The sequence below is a fragment of the Panthera tigris genome, chromosome C1, assembly GCF_018350195.1.
Source record: "Panthera tigris isolate Pti1 chromosome C1, P.tigris_Pti1_mat1.1, whole genome shotgun sequence".
Classification (NCBI taxonomy): domain Eukaryota; kingdom Metazoa; phylum Chordata; class Mammalia; order Carnivora; family Felidae; genus Panthera; species Panthera tigris.
Window position 1 is genome coordinate 76,182,187 of NC_056667.1, and position 23,652 is coordinate 76,205,838.

Sequence of the window (23,652 nt, forward strand, 5' to 3'; positions counted from 1 at the left end):
AACTTCCCATTCACAGTAAACACCATGTTCAGAAAGCATCATTAGCCCTAAGTTAGTTAATGAAATATTTGCTGCTATTTCTTCCCATCATAATAAGAAATGCTACTCAACAGGGGATGATTAAAAAACCCATATGCCCCATAAACCTCATGAATATAGCTCTCTCAGTTGCTTTAAGTATCAATCACAAAAAGAGAACTAATACTGTGGCTTAATATTCTTTTTACTTTGCTAAAAACCTCTCAACCACCACATACACACACACACACACAAAAAAAGGCAGTAAAATCTAATTAACTTCTTTGCAAGTTAGTGCACAATTTATATCCTAGTACGTGTATACAGGCCATTTTAATTTCCAACCAAAGGAAGTAAGAACAGAGGCCTTTGGGTCTCCCTTGCTGTGCCTTCTACTACCATAACCCTAATCATGTTACAAAAAAGAAAATTAGCAATATCCCAAACTAAAGATTTCCATTGTAAGCTTTTTAATCCATCATTAATTTTCTCTTTACTCATAAGACAGAATTTCACATTCTGGAATTTAAGAGTGCTAAGATAAATAACCTTTTATGCTTACAGGAAGCAGATTAACTTTTGAGGAAATTACTGTTTCTTCTTAGAAAGACAAAATAGTATATCAAGGAAAAAAATACTAATTGATGGCTTTCTAAATAAAGCATGATCATTGAGCAATACTAAATTGGTTGTCTTGTGTGCCAAATTAATCTCTTCATTATATGGAACCAGGCTGGCTATTTTATGTTTCAATCCATCTTTAAGAGCAGCATTTGATTAATCAAGTTAATGATGACAGTTTTTAGCCAGTGACAAATGATACATTTATTCGGGCCCTTTTTCAGATGATACAAGCTATTGTGAGCAAAAGAAAAAGAAGCATCAATTTGGAAGATTAGATTAGTATGCCTAGTTTAAACTCTTCACTTACTCTAGCAAATGAGATTAGAAGACTGGGTTCATGAGTAAATCTCTATCGTAAAAAATAATTATCATCAAATATAAGGCATACAAACTCTTTCAGATTATTTTATGTTAAGGAACATATAAAACGTTGCATATTGGGGATAATTCAAAGTTGGTGGATTTAGAGGCACCTGGGTGGCTCAGTCGGTTAAGCGTCCGACTTCAGCTCAGGTCATGATCTCGCAGTTCTTGAGTTCAAGCCCCGCAACGGGCTCTGGTGCTGACAGCTCAGAGTCTGGAGCCTCCTTCAGATTCTGTGTCTCCCTCTCTCTCTGCCCCTCCCCCACTCACTCTGTCTCTCTATCCTTCAAAAATAAATAAACATTAAACAAAATTAAAGTTGGTGGATTTCAAAAACAATGAGACCAAACAATTTCAGTTAAGCTACCAGCAAGGTAATTTTAACTAAAATCAGAATTGTTTAAGACGAGTCCTCTTGAAAGTAAGTCCTAATACAGAATGAGAGCAAGGCTCATGTGCTTCCTTTATTAAAGGTAACTATGTAAGTAGTCTGAATAGTCCAATTTATCCATTTATGGCAAAAGCTCTAATACAAGGGTTGGCAGACTACAGCCCAACCCCCAGGCCAAATCCAGCCTGCCTCCAGTTTTTGTAAATAAAGTTTTATTGGAACAGTCACCACAGTTCATTTATGTATCATCTATAGCTGGTTTCACACTATCAAGGCAGAGTTGAATCATTGCAACAGAGACCATATGGCCCACAAAAGTCTAAATTATCTACTACATGGCCCTTTACAGAAACTTTGCTAACCCCTGCTCTAATATACTGGTTTTCAGATCTTTACCAGTAGAACCCTTTCCAATGAAATCTTACAAGACAATAAAACATCTGAAAGCAATATTTTTAGTATACATTAATTTTATAAATTAAAATGTACAATATTTACTTAATATGAAGTCAATCAATGAGAACAGCCAGCAGTTTTGTTGAACACAAAATTAGAAATTGGGAGTGGCATGAAAAGATGCTCAATATCGGTCAATATCAGGGAAATACAAATCAAAGCCACACTGAGATACCACCTCACACCTGTCAGAGTGGCTAAAATGAACAACTCAGGAAACAACAGATGCTGGAGAGGATGTGGAGAAATGGGAACCCTCTTGCACTGTTGGTGGGAATGCAAACTCGTGCAGCTGCTCTGGAAAACAGTGTGGAGGTTCCTCAAAAAATTAAAAATAAAGCTACCCTTTGACCCAGCCATAGCAATACTAGGAACTTACCCAAGGGATACAGGAGTGCTGATGCACAGGGGCACGTGTACCCCAATGTTTATAGCAGCACTTTCAACAATAGCCAAATCATGGAAAGAGCCCAAAGGCTCATCAATGGATGAATGGATAAAGAAGATGTGGTTTACTCAGGTATCACCTCATGCCAGTCAGAGTGGCCAAAATGAACAAATCAGGAGACTATAGATGCTGGAGAGGATGTGGAGAAACGGGAACCCTCTTGCACTGTTGGTGGGAATGCAAATTGGTACAGCCACTCTGGAAAACAGTGTGGAGGTTACTCAAAAAATTAAAAATAGACCTACCCTATGACCCAGCAATAGCACTGCTAGGAATTTACCCAAGGGATACAGGAGTACTGATGCATAGGGGCACTTGTACCCCAATGTTTATAGCAGCACTCTCAACAATAGCCAATTATGGAAAGAGCCTAAATGTCCATCAACTGATGAATGGATAAAGAAATTGTGGTTTATATACACAATGGAGTACTACATGGCAATGAGAAAGAATGAAATATGGCCCTTTGTAGCAACATGGATGGAACTGGAGAGTATTATGCTAAGTGAAATAAGCCATACAGAAAAAGACAGATACCATATGTTTTCACTCTTATGTGGATCCTGAGAAACTTAACAGAAGCCCATGGGGGAGGGGAAGGGAAAAAAAAAAGAGGTTAGAGTGGGAGAGGTTAGAGTGGGAGAGAGCCAAAGCATAAGAGACTCTTAAAAACTGAGAACAAACTGAGGGTTGATGGGGGGTGGGAGGGAGGGGAGGGTGGGTGATGGATATTGAGGAGGGCACCTTTTGGGATGAGCACTGGGTGTTGTATGGAAACCAATCTGACAATAAATTTCATAAAAAAGAAAGAAGATGTGGTTTATATATGCAATGGAATACTACTTGGCAATGAGAAAAGATGAAATCTTGCCATTTGCAGCAACATGTATGAAACTGGAGGGTATTACGCTAAGTAAAAGAAGTCAGTCAGTGAAAGACAGATACCATATGTTTTCACTCAGATGTGGATCTTGAGAAACTGAACAGAAGACCATAGTTTCAAGCAGAGAGAGAGGCAAATCCATAAAAGACTCTTAAATACAGAGAACAAACTGAGGGCTGATGGGGGGCTGGGAGAGAGGGGAAAATGGGTGATGGGCATTGAGGAGGGCACTTGTTGGGATGAGCACTGGGTGTTGTATGTAAGCAATGAATCATGGGAATCTACCCCCAAAACCAAAAGCACACTGTATACAATGTATGTTAGCTAACTTGACAATAAATTATATTTAAAAAATAAATAAATAAAAATAAAAGATCTTTTCCTATTGATGAATTAATAACTTAAAAAAAAAAGAAGGAAATTGGGAGTGGCAGATAACAGCCACAGTCATAGCTGTATCCCTGTTTTTTGTTTTGTTGTATTTTGTTTAGTTGCAGAGAATTGATTCACACAGATAAGTGGTTGCAAATAGTAACAGTTGTTTTTTAAAGCTCCCTTGCAACTCAGGATATTCAAAGATTGAAAGATGATAGAGGTTTATTCCAAGGAACCGTAGAAGTTAACCTGGCAGCCCAAGTTAACACACTGCTGATCTCCAATGTATTAAAAATCAGTACCTAGCACTTCTGTTATATGTGACTTTTATTTCTATCTTAAAAATAGATTTTTTAATTTAAAGGAACTTTTAGCTTGCCATAAAGGTTAATTATAAAGTACATAAAACTGCATGCCAAATACTCCTTCCCTATTTCTGAAAAATGGTTTTCCCAAATTTGAAAAACGCAGTCTTAGTAGGAGCTTCCATGCTCCCTGATGATAACCTACCCAGCCACAGTGATGGGCCCAAGCCAACCCACACCTGTTCCCAGAATTCCTTGCCTGGGCATCAGGGGAAGACACTTCCACTTCCTCACTGATGTTGAAGCAGAAAAATATAAGGCCCAATGTTGCCAGAGATGGTACTTTTCATCTTGTAGAAGAATTCGACGTAAGAGAATGTTACTGATAGACCAAGAGAAAACAGAGGTAAGTGATGGAAAGAGTGTTAGTGCCACTGAATGCTATGCTTCCAGTTGTCTGTAAGACCTTGCTGCATCCCTGTCCTCTTTGTGGTTTGATTATAAAAGCCAATAAATTCCCACTCTTCGTGTCTGAGGTTCTTTGAACTAGGTTTGAATTGAGTATCCTGATACACACACACACACACACACACACACACACACACACACACACACAGGTCTTCATTGCAAATGGATCTGTGAAAGTCTGGAAGGACACCTGTGAAAATAAATACTTGATGCCCACTGTATGAACTCCTTTTCTAAATTTGTGTAATCCTCCTCTTCCACATACATCTTAAGGGGAAGAATCAAGTTTCACTACATAATCTGAAATCGTAATAGTAATAATAATAACTAACATTTCATATATTTATCATCATTTCTAAGCAATTTGCCTCAAATAACTTATTTAATTTTAACTACAACCCCATGAAGCAGTTATAACTATTATCCCTACTTTACAGAAAAGGAAACCGAGATGCAGAGAGGTCAAGTAACCTGCCAAGAGTTACAACCAATAAATAGATGAACATATTGCAACCCAAGAACTTTGGTTCCAGAGTCCCTACTCATAATTTCTTCTTGACATTGTCCCTGAAAATCCCAGATAGTTGTTTTCCGAACCCTCATTGCATCTAGGCTATGCTAAACAAAGCACCCAGCCCAGACTTGCAGGGACCAGGAAGATGTGTGTCTGCGGTGGTGATGGCAGGGACAGGAAGATGGAGATCCTGAGAAGCAACAACGGTGGGGCCAGGGCCAGCACCGTCCACACAGTGGCCACAACAGTGATGGCCTCCATGTTATTTTGGATGTTGCGTTTTGTTACCTCCTGTCTGTATCATCCTCAACACGGTTCTCCCTTTCCAAGATTCAGAAAGCTACCAAATATTTTTTTTAAGGTTTATTTTTGAGAGAGAGACAGAGCATGAGCAAGGGAGGGACAGAGAGAGAGGGAGACACAGAATCCGAAGCAGGCTCCAGGCTCTGAGCTATCAGCACAGGGACCAATGCGGGGCTTGAACTCACGAACCATGAGATCATGACCTGAGCTGAAATCAAGAGTCAGACGCTTAATCAACTGAGTGCCTAGAATTTATTCTTTTTAAGTTTATTTATTTTGAGAGAAAGAGAGAGTGCGCACAAGCAAGGAAGGGGCAGAGAGAGAGGAAGAGAGAGAATTCCAAGCAGGCTCCTTGCAGTTAGGACAGAACCCGACTTGGGGCTCAATCCCACCAACTGTGAGATCATGACCTGAGCCAAAACCAAGACCAAGAGTCAGATGCTTAACCACCTGAGCCACTCAGGCTCCCCAGGGACCGAGAATTTAAATGTATATAATGGCATCAAAAATAAAACATCAATACATGGGGCACCTGGGGTAGGTTAAGTGTCCTATGTCAGCTCAGGTCATGGTCTCATGGTTCATGGATTCAAGCCCCGTGTCAGGCTTTGTGCTGACAGCTCAGAGCCTGGATACTGCTTCAGATTCTGTGTCTTCTTCTCTCTGTGCCCCTGCCCCACTCATGCTCTATCTCTTCCTGTCTCTCAAAAATAAATAAACATTAAAAAAATTGTTTTGACAAAAATAAAAGTAAAACATCAATACAATAAAAGTTCTATTCCGATATGACCCGCTTGTCACTTTTCAAGTAATTAGATTCTGGTTCTGAATGAGGAAGGCAATATTTTACATCTTCTCTGTAGGTTCAGAAGTCCATGAAATGTTTCTTCACACAGCTGAAGGAATTACAAATGATCTACTCCTGAATATACACGCATTCTCTCTTCTCTGTTTTTATTACATTTTAAATAAGACTTTAAAAATGCTAACTTATCAGAAATACACTAGAGGAAAAAGAAACAGCATGGATGTAACCCCCTACTAATGAGGCACTAATGCATAATTATTATAATACATGTACTTCTCTCCACAGACGAATATTTATAAACACTGAAACAGTCTAGTTTGCAGTGAAATCTCATGTACAGATTGTTTTTCTCTTGTGGTTTGTCCTTTTTTCTTATTGTGGCAATATTTAATGAATTTCACAGGCTCTGCTCATTCTCTGAAAATACTGAATGAACCTATATACATAAAATGCACTGCCTTCAATGAGTATATAGAGATGAGATATTAAGCTACATTAAACACACCACCCCACCATCAGTAAAATTAGTCAGTCATCTCAATTTTAAATACTTAGCCCTGCTAAAAGAAAACTTGGGTGAATTAGGTAATTTCAGAAGACAGAGTTTAGGGAGGTGATCTGGAAAAGACTACAATTAAAGTAATTCAGATTAATGCTCATGAGGTTTGAGGAAGCCCATTAAATAGAACCCTTTACTCAGCCAGAGTTCCAAACCAGTTGAGAGCTACACAAGAGATAGAGATCAGACTATCAGCAGGATTATTAGCAAAGGCCAGTCAAGGTGGAAGGACATGACTTAGGTGTGTCATCAATGGATGGAAGTAAATTCATTCACTCAACTCTGTGCAGTGCAGAAATGCAGACCTATCCGGCCATTAGGAACATCAAGCATTGAAGGAATGCATTCTCCAAGACCCCATTGTGTAAATACTACCATCTGTTCATCCAAGTTCTACTTTAGAACCTTTACATAGAAAATCAGATTGGAATGTGTGCTTCCTATAAGCAGTTGAACACACACACACACACACACACACACAAACACATGAGTGTGAGCACACATGCATGCACACACATGCACACAGGAGAAAATGGCCAGGCTTTGTACGCCCAGTTCCTCTTCCAAACCCCCTAGATAGATAAATCACGGTACCTCTGTGAATTCCTCTGTGGATTGGACTAAAGGGTAGGGCAAGAGGAAGATTCTTCCCTATAGAAACTAGAGGTTTGAGCAGTGATTCCCATAAATGCAAATGATTATTAACTGATTGCAGTCAAGTTTATTTTGCTCTCTCTCAAATGCAGGTTGAGAATATAGACACATGGCTATATGCTTCACTTCTCTTCAGTTTTATTGGTCAAGATTACAACCATAAGTCTATAGACATGTACCAAATATGTATCTATAGACTCATTTTAGGGACAGAGCTTGAGCCCAAAATCCTAATTCCTTAAACTGAGATTCAACTGCTGACTAAGGAAAGTTAACACTGAGCTAAAGCATTCTATAAATTACATTCAGCATTGTATGAACACCATTATTCATTCCTTCAATAAACTTTTATTGAGAGTCTACTATATACCAAACAGCGGGGTAAGCCATGGAGATACAAAGATGACCAATTAAAACTCCTGATTTTTAAGAAAATAGGTTCCCCTTAAAAAAGTTCAAAGAGGGGCACCTGGGTGGCTCAGTCGGTTAAGCGTCCGACTTCAGCTCAGGTCACGATCTCGCGGTCCGTGGGTTCGAGCCCCGCGTCGGGCTCTGGGCTGATGGCTCGGAGCCTGGAGCCTGCTTCCGATTCTGTGTCTCCCTCTCTCTCTGCCCCTCCCCCATTCATGCTCTGTCTCTCTCTGTCTCAAAAATAAAGGTTAAAAAAAAATTAAAAAAAAAAAGTTCAAAGAAATAATGTATCAAATTACATTCAAGAAATTATGCTACCAAAACATTAAAAGTTTAGAAAATCCCAATACATAAGATAATTCATGAAAAAAAATATCCTCTCCAACCAAAGAGGTATAAGTTGAACCACTAAAGAAGGAGTATCAAGATATCTGGGTGGCCATCCAGACAAAACAAATTTTATCCATTTTCACACCTTAAGCCAAACTAAATTCAAAATGGATCAAATATCTTTAAGTGTATAAAAATAAAACCTTAAAAATTATAGAAGAAAACATGCAGAAATTTTTTATAATATTAGAACAGGGAAAGTTTTTCCAATTATGACTCAAAACCTAAAAGCTATGTTCTCATCTCGAGGCTTGACTAGGGAAGGACCCACTTGCAAACTCCCTCATGTGGTTGTCAGAATTCATGGCAGCTACTTCTTCAAGACCAGCAACAAAGAGAACAAGCTTCTGCTGCTCTCAGTCTCTAACCTCTAAAGTCCCATTTAAAGGGCTCACCTGATTAGGTCAGGTCCACCCAGGATGTCCCTTTTGCTTAACTTGAAATTAAGTGGTTAAGGACTTTAATTAGATCTACAAAATCTCTTTATCCCTGACATATTCTCTTTGTTAGAAGGAAGTCACAGGTTCTGCCCTCATCTAAGGAGAGGAAATTATATAAGGGTATCACTCAATAGGGATCACCTTAGGATGTGTGCCACATCTCCTTAATATATAAAGAGTTCCCAAAAAAATCTGTAAGGAAAAGATCCAGTAGAAAAACTGGCAAAGAAAGTGGATATCTGAAAAGTACACATACCAGATAAAGCATACAAGTGGCCCTTAAACATATGCAAAAATTCAACCTCATACATGCCAATAAAAATGCCTTTAAAAAAATTTTTTTAATGTTTATTCAATTTTAAGAGAGAGACAAAGCACGAGCCGGGGGGCGGGAGGTGGGCAGAGAGAGAGGGAGACTCTCTCTGAAGAATCCGAATCAGGCTCCAGGCTGTGAGCAGTCATCACGAGCCCGACATGGGGCTCAAACTCACGAACTGTGAGATCATGACCTGAACTGTGAGATCATGACCTGAGCCGAAGTTGGATGCTTAACCGACTGAACCACTCAGGTGCCCCAGAAAAAATACGTTTTTAAAAAACCTATCAGAGATGCCTAGGTGGCTCAGCTGGTTAAGCCTCTGACCTCAGCTCAGGTCATGATCTCAACAATTAGTAAGTCTGAGCCCCACGTCCGGCTCTGTGCTGACAGCTCAGATCCTAGAGCCTGCTTCAGATTCTGTCTCCCTCTCTACCTCTGCCCTTCCTCTGCTTATGCTCTCTCTTTCTCTCTCTCTCTCTCTCAAAAAAAAAAAAAACAAAACAGCAAATAAACATTAAAAAAAAGAAAAAAGAAAAAACTATCCTATTGGCAAAGATATGAAACTGTTAATGTATTATTTGTGAGATAATATGCACTTTTAAGCACTGCTTAGCAGAAGTGTAAATTTGTTTAATACTTATGGAAAACAATTGATAATTGGCAATATTGATAAATGTAATGTCCCCTGTGGCCTAGAAATTCCATTTTAAAAATTTTACCATGAAGATCTATCAGCACACACATGAAATTACATTGATTTCAGCAACATTTGTAAAAGCAAAAGATTGGAAACAACCCAGATACCAGATGTCCACGAACAAAACTGACTATGGTACATTCATATAGTAGGATAGTATGCAACTACTAAAAAGCATGAAGATGTATACCAAATACTTCTATGGAAAAAAATAATGTGTAGAATAATATATATAACAGCTATCTTTTGTTTTAAAAGAAGAGGAAAATAATCTAATTTGTATTTGCTGCCAGATGCATAAATAGATCCTAGAGGATATGGATATATACTTGGAGGGGATATATCTGCCTTTACATATATATGTGGTAGAAAAATGATAGGTAGTTGTACATAGAATATTTTTTAGCTCATACCCTGTGGTTGTTTCTCTGAGGCTACCCTTGCATAGGCAAACCTTCAGTCTTAAATTCAATCAGAACTAAAGTCTTATTATTCCAATATTTAAGGTGGGAAAATTCCAAAAGATATGCAACAGTAAACTGGTTATTGCTAAATCCATAATTTCCCAAAGTCACCATATTCCTACTTTTACTGCATTTTCTCCCTCTTCCTGTTCTTCGAAATCCCACCTCTACACCTGAGGGATCCTAGCCATACATACCAAGTAGTTATGTACTGGATGGAACAAGATTGCACGGGGACCTCTGAACATTATCTCCTGGTATGCTCAACAAATAATCCCTTAACTAACTTCCATAGAACTTTACAGTTGGAAAGTATTTTTCAGACACCTGTAATTGTCTAAGTTGACTTCAGAGAACATGGCAATTTGAACTCCTGTATTATCTCTACTCCCTCTGGCCCCCTACTAAAATGACAAAAGAGGAATTGAAGGCTACAAACCTACAAGGACAAAGAGGACAGAAAAGGAAACAAAAACAGAAGAGAGATTTTCTTATCTCACTTGAAGTGAACAAGTGGTCGTTCATTTCACAAAGCCAGAAAATCTGAAGCCCGAACCTGTAGAAGGAAAAACTAAGAAAAAGCAACCTTATTCACCTTATTCATGCCACCAGAACCCCAGGAAAGCAAAGAAGGACAAGGCACCAGGAGAGTTGGATGGGTAGTCTGTATAAAGCTTTGTTCTTCAGTCTGTGGACCAGCTACCATAGGCGTCTCTAAAATGCTTGTTAGAAATACAGAATTCCAGGGGCACCTGGGTGGTTCAGTCAATTAAGTGCCTGGCTCTTGGTTTTGACTCAGGTCATGATCACAATGGTCATGGGTTCCAGCCACACATATCAGGCTCTGTGCTGACAGTGGAGCCTGCTTTAGGATTCTCTCTCTCCTTCTCTCTCTGCCCCTCCTCCACTCTCATGCATGCACTCTCTCTCTCTCTCTCTCTCAAAATAAATAAATAAAATTTTAAGTTTTATTTATTTTGAGATAGAGCGCATATGCACAAACAAAGGAGGGGCAGAGAGAAGGAGAGAGAGAATCCTAAGCAGGCTCCACACTGTCAGTGCAGAGCCCAATGTGGGGCTTGAACTCACGAACTGTGAGATCATGACCCGAGTTGAAGTCAAATGCTTAACCAACTGAGTCACCCAGACACCCCAATAAATAAAGTAAAAAAAAGAAAAGAAAAAAGAAATCCAGGTACTGCTCCAGACCTACTAATTTGCTTAAGATTCCAAGGTGATCTGTAAACACATTAAAGGTTGTGAGGCATTGGTATAAAGAGCCGTTCAATTCCCAGAACTGCCCCCACATCCTACAGAGCCATGAAACTGCTCTCTCCCACCCCAGCAGGAGATAAGAGGTTTTCTTCTTGGCAGGCTGAACACTCAGGGCCGCTGGCATAGCTGAAGACAGGACTGAAGTGACAACGAACAGAGCTTCTGCTCAAATCTATGTCGTGAAGAGCAAAGCCCACAGAGCCTTTACCCTGTTCAGCTCTCCAAGGCCTAGCAACAGGCTGCCATTCCCAGGTAAACCGTGACACATTTCCCCTTGGAGGAAACCAGCTAGCCCCCAAAGAGAAGACCTACCCACACTGACATTTGGGGATTCCCAATGAAAAGTCAGTTCCTCACTTTATTATGTCAACAGTAGAAAGAGAGCAAAGCACACAAATGTGACCCGTGTCAGAGAAGAAGGTGGTTTTTTTTAAATATAGCCTGTTTTCTGTCTCAGATTAATCTCTGGCCCAGCACCTATAGTAAAAATGCCAAGTGCTCCAATCCATTGGTAATTGCTGTCTGTGACACTCAGGCAGGAAACAAAGATGTCATTCATTTGCAATATATTCCAAAAAGTGTGGGAGGGGATGTAGTCCTACAGGTAGTAAAAGGTATTAATACTATACTAACAACCAACATTTACTGAGAGATCATGATTTGTACTTTCCCTGTACTACCTCAATTACATCTTCACAACTGAGGAAAATACTATTATTACCCCATTTCCACAGATGAGGAAAATGAGAGTAGAGGGATTCATAGACTACCAGATGAAACAGCAGATTGAATGCACACCTCCCACTCTTGCTCCCTTTAAATACATCACACACTTTATTTAAGTGAGATAGGGTAAACAGGAGAGGGGGCAAGATCTTTGCAAAACGGTAAATACACTGAGAATGGCAAATGACTTAGCAGACCCGAGAGCACTGAATCCTAAACTGGTGGTGGGGGAAACAGCAAACCAAATACTTCGTAAAGCAGTACCCCTGCAAATACAAATCAAAACCACGATGAGACACCGCCTCCCACCTCTCAGAATGGCTAAATATAACACAAGAAACAATAGGTGTTGGTAAGGATGCAAAGAAAGGGGAACCTTCTTGTATTATTGGTGGGAATGCAAACTGGTGCAGCCACTCTGGAAAAAAGTATGGAGGTTCCTCAAGAAACTAAAAATAGAACTACACTACCATCCAGAAATTGCACTGGTAGGTATTTACCCAAAGGATACAAAAATACAGATTCTAAGGGTACATGCACCCCGGTGCTTATAGCAATATTATCAACAATAGCCAAACTATGGAAAGAGTCCAAATATCCATCAACTGATGAATGGAGAAAGAGGATGTGGTGTGTGTGTGTGTGTGTGTGTGTGTGTGTGTGTGTGTATGTATATGTATATGTATATGTATGTGTATCTGTTACACACACACACACACACACACACACACACACACACACACACTGGAATATTACTCAGCCATCAAAAAGAATGAAAGCTTGCCATTTGCAATGATGTGTATGGAGCTAGAATGTATTATGCTAAGTGAAATAACTCAATCAGAGAAAGAGAAATACAATATGATTTCACTTGTATGTGAAATTTAAAGAACAAAACAGAGGAACAATGGGAAGAAGCGGGAAAAGAGGAGAGAGGGAAACAAACCACCAGAGACTCTTAACAATAGAGAACAAACTGAGGGTTGATGGAGGGACCCAGGTGGGAGATGGGCTAGATGGGTATTAAGGAGGGCACTCGTTGTGATGAGCATGGTGTTGTATGTAAGTGATGAATCACTAAACTCTACTCCCGTAACCAATATTGCACTGCATAGTAACTAACTGAAATTTACATTAAAAAAAAAAAGGCAGAACGCTGCAATGATCAGGAGTAAGAATTTCAGGTTCTTTTGGAAGCAGAGGTGAAAGGGAAAAGCACTAAAAATAAAGAGAATTAGCTGAAACCTTTGTTTGAGAAGCAGTTGGATCCCCCATACCTCCTCCTCCATCCCTGCCCCCTCTCTCATCTAGGAAACAAGATGAGATTTCATACTTGGGGGGAGGGTTGGTAACAAGGTCCTTGACCTGGGGACCCCATATACAGTGAAGGGCATGAGTTCTGTACTGAAAACAGATTTCTCTCCTTGGTTCCCAGAGCACTGGCAATGGAGCACTCACCCTTCAGGCAGGAGATCATAGGAGTGTCTGCAACCCCATTAGACTCTAACTAGTGCAAGAGAAAAGGCCTAAAGACACTGACACTACAGGTTCTCCAGGAAACAGATCTCTCTACAGGGAAGTCACAGTGACAACCTGGGTTCATGGGCTTAGAGCCACCAATCCACTTGAAACAATATGCAATTATTCACTACAAGATTGGCAAAGCGCAGGATATGTGGTAGTACTCAATACTGGCGAGGATATAGGGAAGCAGACTCCCTCATACACAAGTGGTGAAAATGTAAATTGGCATAACCTCTTTGGAAAGCGATTGGACAGTACATTTCACAGCAATTTAACTGCCAGTGGTTTACCCTTCAGCAACTTCACTAGCAATTTACTTGCAAAAATAAGCCAAACTATATATACAAAGATGTTCACTGAAGCATTGTTTATCATAAAAACTGAAAGAGGGGCACCTGGGTGGCTCAGTCCATTCGGCGTCCGACTTCGCCTCAGGTCATGATCTCACAGTTTGTGAGTTCGAGCCCCGTGTCGGGCTCCGTGCTGGCAGCTCGGGGCCTGGAGCCTGCTTTGGATTCTGTCTGTCTGTCTGTCTGTCTCGCTCTCTCCCCCTCCCCCACTCACGCTCTGTCTCTCTCAAAAATGAATAAACGTTAAGAAAATTTTTTTTAACTGAAAGAAAAAAAAACTTAACCACCAGTAAAAAAAGTGTTTAGGACACTCGGTAATATACACAAACACTAAAAAGAATGAAGTAGATCTATATGTATTGATGTGGCATGATTTCCAAGGTACAGTGAAAAGTAAAAACAAATTACATGCAGAAAAGTAAATATAATCTACTACCTTTTCTATTTAAAACACATATATAGGGCACCTGGGTGATTCAGTCAGTTAAGTCTGTCACTCTTGATTTCGACTCAGGTCATGATCTCGTGGTTCATGGGTTCAAGCCCATCATCAGGCTCCACACTGACAGTACAGAGCCTGCTTGGGATTCTCCCACTCTCCCTCTCTCTCTCTCTGCTCTTCCCCCATTCATTCTCTCTCCCTCTCTCTCTCTCAAAATAAATAAACTTTAAAAAATAAAATAAATAAAATTAAATATGTATATATATTGATATTTACACACAGTCACACCTATTTATACAAACATACCTGTGCTTGTACTTGGAAAGAAAATTTTGTGTGCACTTCTGAAAACTTAACAATAGCTACATCTAAAGACAGAAATCGTGGGTCTGGGATGGGAGGAAGATTTGTTTTTTATTGCATCCATGTGATTGATTTTTTTTTACCATGTACATGTATTTTTCCATTTAAAAAGCAAACAAAATATTGAAAGGACATTTTAAAAGTTATTTTAAAGTCATGAACCTTTATCTGAACCCTTAGCTACTATTAGAAATAAAATATTCTAATCTAGAATTCTCTCTTGACAGTGGGACTTACAAAATTAAAACCCAACAAGTCTAAAACTAAGCTCCTGATGTGGCCACCTCACCCACAACTGCTGCCACCATGAAACACATTTCTGTTCCTACATTTCCTAATCTGTCCACTCTTCATCCAGCCTCTCGTATCAGAAACCTGGAAGTTGTACAAGACTTTACCTTTCCCCTCGACCCCTATATCCAATCTCCAAATGCAATCAATTCTACCCCCTTGACTGCTCATGAGTCTACACCCAACCAGCCATCCCCTCTGCCTTAATGAACACAAGTTATCATACTTCCCCCAGATTATTCTAGTGTCCTTTTTACTCACTCTGCAGCCAGTATCTCTTGAATCCATATTCCACGCAATTGCCAAGGTGATTTCTCCATAGCCCCAGTTTGATCAGCCTTTCCCCTGCTGAAAATTCATCAGTAGTTCTTTGTCTTCTTATGGCATAATTGCAATCTGGCCCATGCCTGCCTCGTCTACACCCCCCCCCCACTCTACCCCGTCCCCCTCAACACACAAGCCTGCCTCTTCAAATACTTGCATGCTCCTAATTTCACTATGCAGGCCCCATGTTCTTCCTTCTTCCTGAAGTATTTTTGCCCACTTCTGCACCCAATTGCCATTATTCCTCAGTGTTGTTTTGCTTGGTACCTCAACTGTGATTATGAACCCCTCTATATTTATATGAACCTCTTTTATTTTCCTATCTTCAAATCCAGGCACATAAAGAGCTCTCAGTCAATACCTGCTGAATCAATGAAGAAAGCTAAAAAAGAAAAAAAAAAACACAAAAACAAAAACCCAGGTATCATTCTTTTATTTTTAACATGTTTGTTTATTTTTGAGACATTGAGAGAGGGACAGCGCACATGAGCAGGGGAGGGGCAGATAGGGTGGGGGACAGAGGATCCAAAGGGGGCTCTGTGCTGACAGCAGCGAGTCCACTGCAGGGCTCAAACTCACAAACCATGAGACCGTGACCTGAGCTGAAGCAGGACACTTAACTGACTGAGCCACCCCAGGCACCCCAACCAGGTATCATTCTAATGCAGGTGATGACAACTTCTCTAGCTTCCTATAAGGTCTTTTCTTGAAAACAGTGATTCTTGTCAATGTATCTTTTGATTGTTGTCCACGCCACTTGTTCTTCTAACTCACATATTAAAGATAACTTTAGTGAATAATGTTTTTACATGATGCCTTAACAATTAAAGCAGCCAAACCACCCACTGAGGGGCATTACCAATGAGATGTGACAAAATCAGTATAAATGGCTCAGGTAAGAAAGGAATGGCTTTCAACCAATTAAAGCTAATATAAATAAACTATAAAATATTAAAGAACAGTTCACAGTCTACCTGTGGTTGGTCCTTTAAACTTGTAGCAATGTGTATAAGGGAAACACTTCAATTCATTTCACCTGGGAAAGATTCTAAATCATAGTAAATAATGCTTGCTACAACAATGGAACCAGGAAAAGAAAACTCAAACTATATAAAGCCCTTACGTGGAATGTAAAACATTCAAAGCTCAACTCATTTTCCTGTTGCCTAAATGTCCTGTAGTTGCAGAAACATTCTCCATCACCTTGACAGCTTTCTTTTGTATACAAATTTTATTTACCTGAATTATTAATGCTGCTTTGTTTGTGCCCATATCTTAATTTTCCTCTCTTCATTCACCTGTCATGAGTGTTGTGATTCACATTTCAGGAGATGATGAGCAAAATATTTCTTTGGGAAACTGGGTAGTGTCACCGATGTTTTTGTACTGGTAAGAGATTATTCTGTTTTCCCAGTTAAAAAAAAAAAACAGCATTTCTCCTTTTTTTTATAAACTGTCAATCACTGAAATTACACATTTAACTGTATCGAATGGATAAAAGATAGACTTTAAAGTGCGGATTTTGTGTCAGAGGAGAAAAAATAGTACACACAGAATCCAGTGAACAAGCAATTCGCAATATAAAATATGTGTCTTCAGGAAAAATTCCTCAGGCCAAGCATAGCAAACAGCAATTAGTAATGTTCATGAGAGTATTATGTTCATCATACAGCTAAAATGTTCATGTTTTTGCTAGTATCACCTGATGTAATACACAATGTTGAGTCTCAAAACCTATTTTATTTAGCCAGAAGTTTTGCTGAAGCAAAAGTTGTAGACAGAAATACTCAAGGACTGAGATGATAGCAAGACAAAGTAGTCAACTGTCATTGAAAAGGAGGGGGGTGATTAACAGCCTTTCACATTTTCTGTTTAAAAATGTGCTTGTAGTTTATTATTTTACAATCAACTAAACTTTAATAACTGAAGAGGAAGAGAAAGTAAATCAGTCTTTTGGCAAGAGTTCCCTGCAACTTTTTAGGAAGAAAAAGGTCTCACCAGCTCCCAATGAAATTACAAAGATTCAGTTGAGATTTTAGAAGACCATATGTACAAACACCCTATGATTTCAAACAGATAAGCTCATTGGGAGGAAAAAAGTTTTGTCTTTGATTTCTTTTAGAATGATAAAATGAAAGGGACAGTAATACATATTTTAAGCCCTGTGAATTCACAATGGGGCTTTAGAATAAAGAGGTAAAAACCTTTGAACTAACAAAGGTCCATCACCATGGCTTTTTTTTTCACACAGGCGACTTGTGAAGGAAATTATGCTAGATGGAGGGACCAGCTGGCTCTTGCCACTATACCTTTAGCAACATAACCCATTTCCAGACTGTATCAATCCAGCCAGAATGGACCATATCATTGACTTCTGTTGGACCTCTCCTTTTATCGCATAGAGCTGTTTTTAGTCCAGTGCCCTGTGAAAGCATTCACTCACTGGCTTACATCTGAGTATCTCTTTGTACTGACCCAAAGCCTGAAGTCTACAGACTGCATTAAGTTGATTAAAGTAGTCCCAGAGACCACCTAGGCTTTTATACTGCCCTTAGATTAAAGAAAGGAAAAAAAAAGCCTCTTCGTCTGAGGACATTTCAGTTTTGGTTGGGGAGGTAATTTGGATGAGGTGTTGGGTTTTCTGGAATTTTTTTCTAGTCTCCCTTATTTTTCCTGTAATTTCCAAAGAACTGCACAAAAACACAAAGGCCCTTATATCAGAAAAAGACAGGAGGCTTTTATTACAAATGATTTCTAATTACTCCTTTGTTCCAAAGACAGCATTTACAGCTATTGAAACAAGAAGCCATCACTATGTCTTAATGAAGCATTCCTCTTGGGCCCTGGGAAAAGAGCCCTATGTAAGTATTAGTAAGTTCCCTAAATATAACTGAATGGAAATGGCTCCTTGGTCAAATTCAAAATCTAAAGGAAAAACTGGAGGCCAAAAAGTCAAATAGTCTGCAAGTGAACTAATCACAAGCCCACGAAAGAATCAAGAAAATGAAATGGGACACAGCACTATTTGATGTGTATTCTCTAGCATGCTGGAAAAGGTAAAGCATAGTGGTTAAGAACATGGGGACAAGCTAATTTGAATAGCTTCACCAATTATGTGACCTTGCATAAGTTAATGTCAAAAGCTCAGTTTTCTAAACTGTAAAATTGAGGATAATAACAGTATCTACCTTGTTGGGCTATAAAAGAAAAAAGAAAAGACTTTAAGAGAAAAGGTATCCTGAGTATTTAGTGCAATTCTTGGTACATAGGAACACTTTAACAATTTCTATTCCATATGAAATATTTTCTAAAGTTCAATGAGGCAAATTTAGAAGTAACACATAGTATGGTTTAAGACACTAGGCTTAGCTCCAAATGATCTGGATTTTAGTGCTGGCTGTGCCATTTATTTGCTATGTAACTACAAGCCAATTTTGAAGCCTCAATATCTTCATCTGTAAAATGAGGGAATTACACGAGATTATAGATTCATGTATCCAATGCCTTCTCAGCACCATCACTCTATATGTTCAAAATTGAATTACTGATATTTCCCTGAACTCTGTTCCACTGGGCCAAAAAATAACTTTTATTTCTCTTTCCTAGCCCTACATCTGAATAAACTTTTCCATTTCAGTAAACAGCACTGCCGTTTACCTAGTCCTTCAAGAAAAAAACCTTAAAGTCATCCTTGACACCTCTTTTTTTTCCCTATCCCATACCAAACCCAATAGCAAGTCCTATTGGCACCTACCCACAATACATATCCAGAATTTGACTACATCCATCTTACATCCACAGCCGTCTTTCTACTCCAGATCACCATCATCTCTGCCATGGATTACTGCAATAGCCTTCTCCCTGTTGGATTGTACCTTTTACAATTATGAAATATTCTTCTTATCACCAATAGTGCTTTTTACCTTAAAGGTCTACTTTGTCTGATATCAGTAAGGCTGAAACAGCTTTCTTTGGTCAGTGTTTTTAAGCTTATCTTTTTCTAGCCTTTTAACCTTTCTATGTCCTCAAATATTTGCATTCTTTATTCTCTGTAAGCAGCATATAGTTAGGTTTTATATTTTCATCCAGTCTTACAATTTGTCTCTTACGTGGAGACATTACAACTTATACCACAGAAATACAAGAGATTATAAGAGCTACTATGTACAACTTAATGCCAAAAAATTAGACAACCCAAAAGAAATGGAAAAATTCCTAGAAACACACAACTTAGCAAGACTGAATGAAGAATAACTAGAAAATCTGAATAAGCCAATTACTAGTAAGGAGACTGACTCAGCAATCAAAAACTCCCAACACAGAAAAACCAGAACAAAAAGGCTTCACCAGTGATTTTTAACAAACATTTGAAAAGTTAACACCAAGCCTTCTTAAATTCTTCCAAAAAATCAAAGAGGAGAGAAACTCATGAACTCATTTTATGAGGCAAGATTCATCCTTCTACCAAAATCAGAAAGGATAAAACTAGAAAAGAAAACTACAGGCCAATATCCTTAATAAATACAGATGCAAAAATTCTCAAAAACAAATTCTCAATAAAACGCTAGCAAACTGAATTCAGTAGCACATTAAAAGGATCATTCACCATGACCAAGTACGATTTACACCTGAGATGCAAGGATGGCTCAACATATGGAAATCAGTCAATGTGATACATCCCATTAATAGAATGAAAAAGAATCATATGATCATCTCAATAGACGCAGAAAAAAACACCTGACAAAATTCAACATCCATTCATGATTTAAAAAAAAAAAAAACCTCTTAACAAATTAGACATAGCAGGAACACATCCCAACATAATAAGGATATGTAACAAGCCCATAGCTAACATCATACTAAATAGTGAAAAGATGAAAGCTTTTCCTCTACGATCAAGAACAAGACAAGGGTACCTCCTCTGACCACTCCTATTCAACACAGTACTGGAAATCCTACATAGATTTACAGACAACATGATTTTATACATAGAAAATCCTAAAGACTCAACCAAAAAACTGTTGGATACAATCAATAAAGTCAGTAAAATTGTAGGATACAGAATAAACATACAAAATCAGTACCATTTCTATACACTAACAAAATTTCTGAAAAAGAAATCGATCTCATTTACAATAGCATCAAAAAAATAAAATACTTAGGAATAAATGTAACTAAGGATGTGAAAGAGCTCTATTCTAAAAATTATAAGACATTGGTAAAAGAAATTGAAGAAGACACAAGTAAATGGAAAAGTATCCGTGTTCATAAATTGGAAGTATTAGTATTATTAAAATGTCACTACTATCAAAAGCCATCCATAGAGTCAATGTAATCCCTATCAAGATTCCAAAGGCATTTTTTTTACAGAAGTAGAAAAAACACTCCTAAAATTTGGAACCACAAAATAAACCACAACAAATTGGTACAGCCAGTATGGAAAACAATATGGAGAATCTTCAAAAAATTAGGAATAGAACTACCATAAAATCCAGCAATTCCACTTCTGAGAAACAGAAGGTATCATAATTCCTGATTTCAAGCTATACTATAAAGCTTTGGTACTCAAAACAGTATAGTACTGGCATAAAAACAAATAGACCAATAGAACAGAATCAAAAGCCCATGAATAAACCTAAGCATGTATGGCAAACTTATATTTGCTACCAGAAACACGAATACTCAATGGAGAAAAGACAGTCTCTACAATAAATTGTCACAATGGGATAATTAGATATTCATGTATAAAAGAATAAAAATGAATCCATTTATTACACACAAAAATTAACTCAAAATAGATTAAACAATTAAATGTAAGATCTGAAACCATGAAATTCCTAGAAGAAAACATAGGAATAAATATCCTTGACATGAGTCATGGCAATGATCTTTTTGGATATGACACCTATCTGATGAAAGGTTAACATCTAAAACATAAATAAGTTGTACAACTCAATAGAAAAAAAAACCACAAAAACAAAAACAGAAACAGAAACAAATAACCCAATTAAAAAATGGACAAAGAACCTGAATAGACAGTTCTGCAAAGAAGATACAAGAAAAGCCATTAGGTACATGAAAAGATGATCAACATCACTAGTCCTACAAATTAAGATACACATTAAATACAGATTAAAACCACAATGAGATATCACCTCACACCTGTTAGAATGGCCATCATGAAAAAAATAAGAGATAACAAATGAATGGCATAAATGTGGAGAAAATGTGGATTACTATTGGTGGGATTACAAATTGGTACAGCCAGTATGGAAAACAATATGGAGAATCCTCAAAAAATTAGGAACAGAACCACCACACAAACCAGCAATTCCACTTCTGAGAATATATCCAAAGGAAACATTAACTCAAAAAGATACCTGCACCCCTATATTTATAGCAGCATTATTTACAATAGCCAAGACATGAAAACAATTTAAGTGTCCATCAGTGAATGAATATGGAATATTATTCAGCCACAAAAAATGAGGAAAACCTACCATTTGTGACAACATGGATGAAACTTGAAGGCATTTTGCTAAGTGAAATAAATCAGACAAAGACAAATTCTGCATGATCCAATATGTAGAATCTAAAAACAAACAAACAAAACAAACACAAACCAAGCTCATAGAAAAAGTTATCAGACTTGTGGTTACCAGAGGCAGGGGGTGGGAAGAAGGGGAATTGGAGGAAGATAGCCAAAAGGTACAAACTTCCAGTTATGAGATAAATAAGCACTAGGGATGTAACGCACAACATGATGACTATAGCTAACAGTGATGTATGATATGCAGGAAAGCTGCTAAAAGAGTAAATACTAAGAATTCTTACCACAAGAAGAAAAAATTTCCCCTTTATTCTTTCCCTCTTTCTTTTCTTTTTATTCTATTAATTTGAGAAGATGAATGTCAGCTGAACCTACTGTGGTAAGAATTTCACAATATACGTATTGTATATTGTACCATCATATTGTACATCTTCAATTTATACAGTGATGTGTGTCAATTATTTCTCAATAAAACTGGGGGTAGGGTAAAGATGCTATTCCATTGCCTTCTGATTTCCATGGTCTAAGTCAAGAAGTCAGCTGTAAGTCTTGTTGATGTTCCTTTGAAAGTAATCTTTCTCTGGCTTAATTTTTTTTAAACATTTATCAATGTTTTTGTGTCTTAAATGTTTATTTGTTTATTTTTGAGAGAGAGAGAGTAAACAGGAGAGGGGAAGAGGGAGAGAGAGAATCTCAAGCACACTCTGTGCTGTCAGTGCAGAGTTGATATGGGGCTTGAACTCACGAACCATAAGATCATAACCTGAACCAAAATCAAGAGTCAGATACTTAACCAACTGAACCACCCAGGCACCCCTTTCTCTGGCCTAATTTAAGACTTTCTCTCATTTTTAATTTTTTTTATGTTTTATTTTATATTTATGAGAGAGAGACAGAGGATGAGCAGGAGAGGAAAAGAGAGCAGAGACAGAATCTGAAGCAGGCTCCAGGCTCTGAGCTGTCAGCACAGAGCCCAATGTGGGGCATGAATTCACAGGCAGTGAGATCATAACCTGAGCTAAAGTCAGACGCCCAACCGACTGAGCCACCCAGGCACCCCACTACTCATTAGGTTTTAAGCAGTTTTATATATGAGATTCCAGATACTGTTTTCATTGTACTTATACTACTTAAATCTGTGGATTGATACTTATAATAGTTTTGGAAAACTGGTAGTCATTAACTCTTCAAATTAACTCTCTGAATATCACTTATAGTCTAATCTCTCCTCATTTCCTTCTGGGACTTCCGTTACGTGTCCTTTTCAGAATGTCCCTGTTGCACTTACCTGTTTTTGTATTATTTTTCTCTCTGTGCTTTTGTGTGGGTATTTTCTATTGGCTTGTTTTCCAATTCCAAAAAACCATAGAGTCTCCAGAAAACCTTTTTTTATTTCAGCAATAGCAAGGGCAGCTATTGGCAGACTCAATCTTTTCAAGCCAACCCAAGATTGAGCTGGACTAGGGCTGTGATGAAGTTTTGGGAAAACCCAATCTAGTTCTCTTGATCCTGTTCCTAAGGCATGATTTCCCAGGACTTTTAATTATAACCTTGGGATGACTTTGATTTACCAAATCTGAAAGTCTGAGATAGATTCAGTTCTTCTCTTCAGAGGTTTACCACTTAGCTCTTTAGCTTTCTACTCCACACAGCTTCAAATGGGGCAAATGTCTTCAAAGAAAGATGAGATAATGTGTCGGAGATTCCTTAAATCTCCCCTTTTGTTATTTTAGCCTCAAAAAAAGCCCAAATTTCTGCTGGTTTCTCTGCCTCCCAGGAATGGTCTCTTGCCAAAAGCCAGGTCTGGATTTTAAAACTCTAGATGCACTCAGATTTAGTAAGTATCTCAAATTAAAAAGTACCTGTAGATCAATTCACCACTCTTTCTAGAGAATTCATCCCTTGCCTACTTTCCTT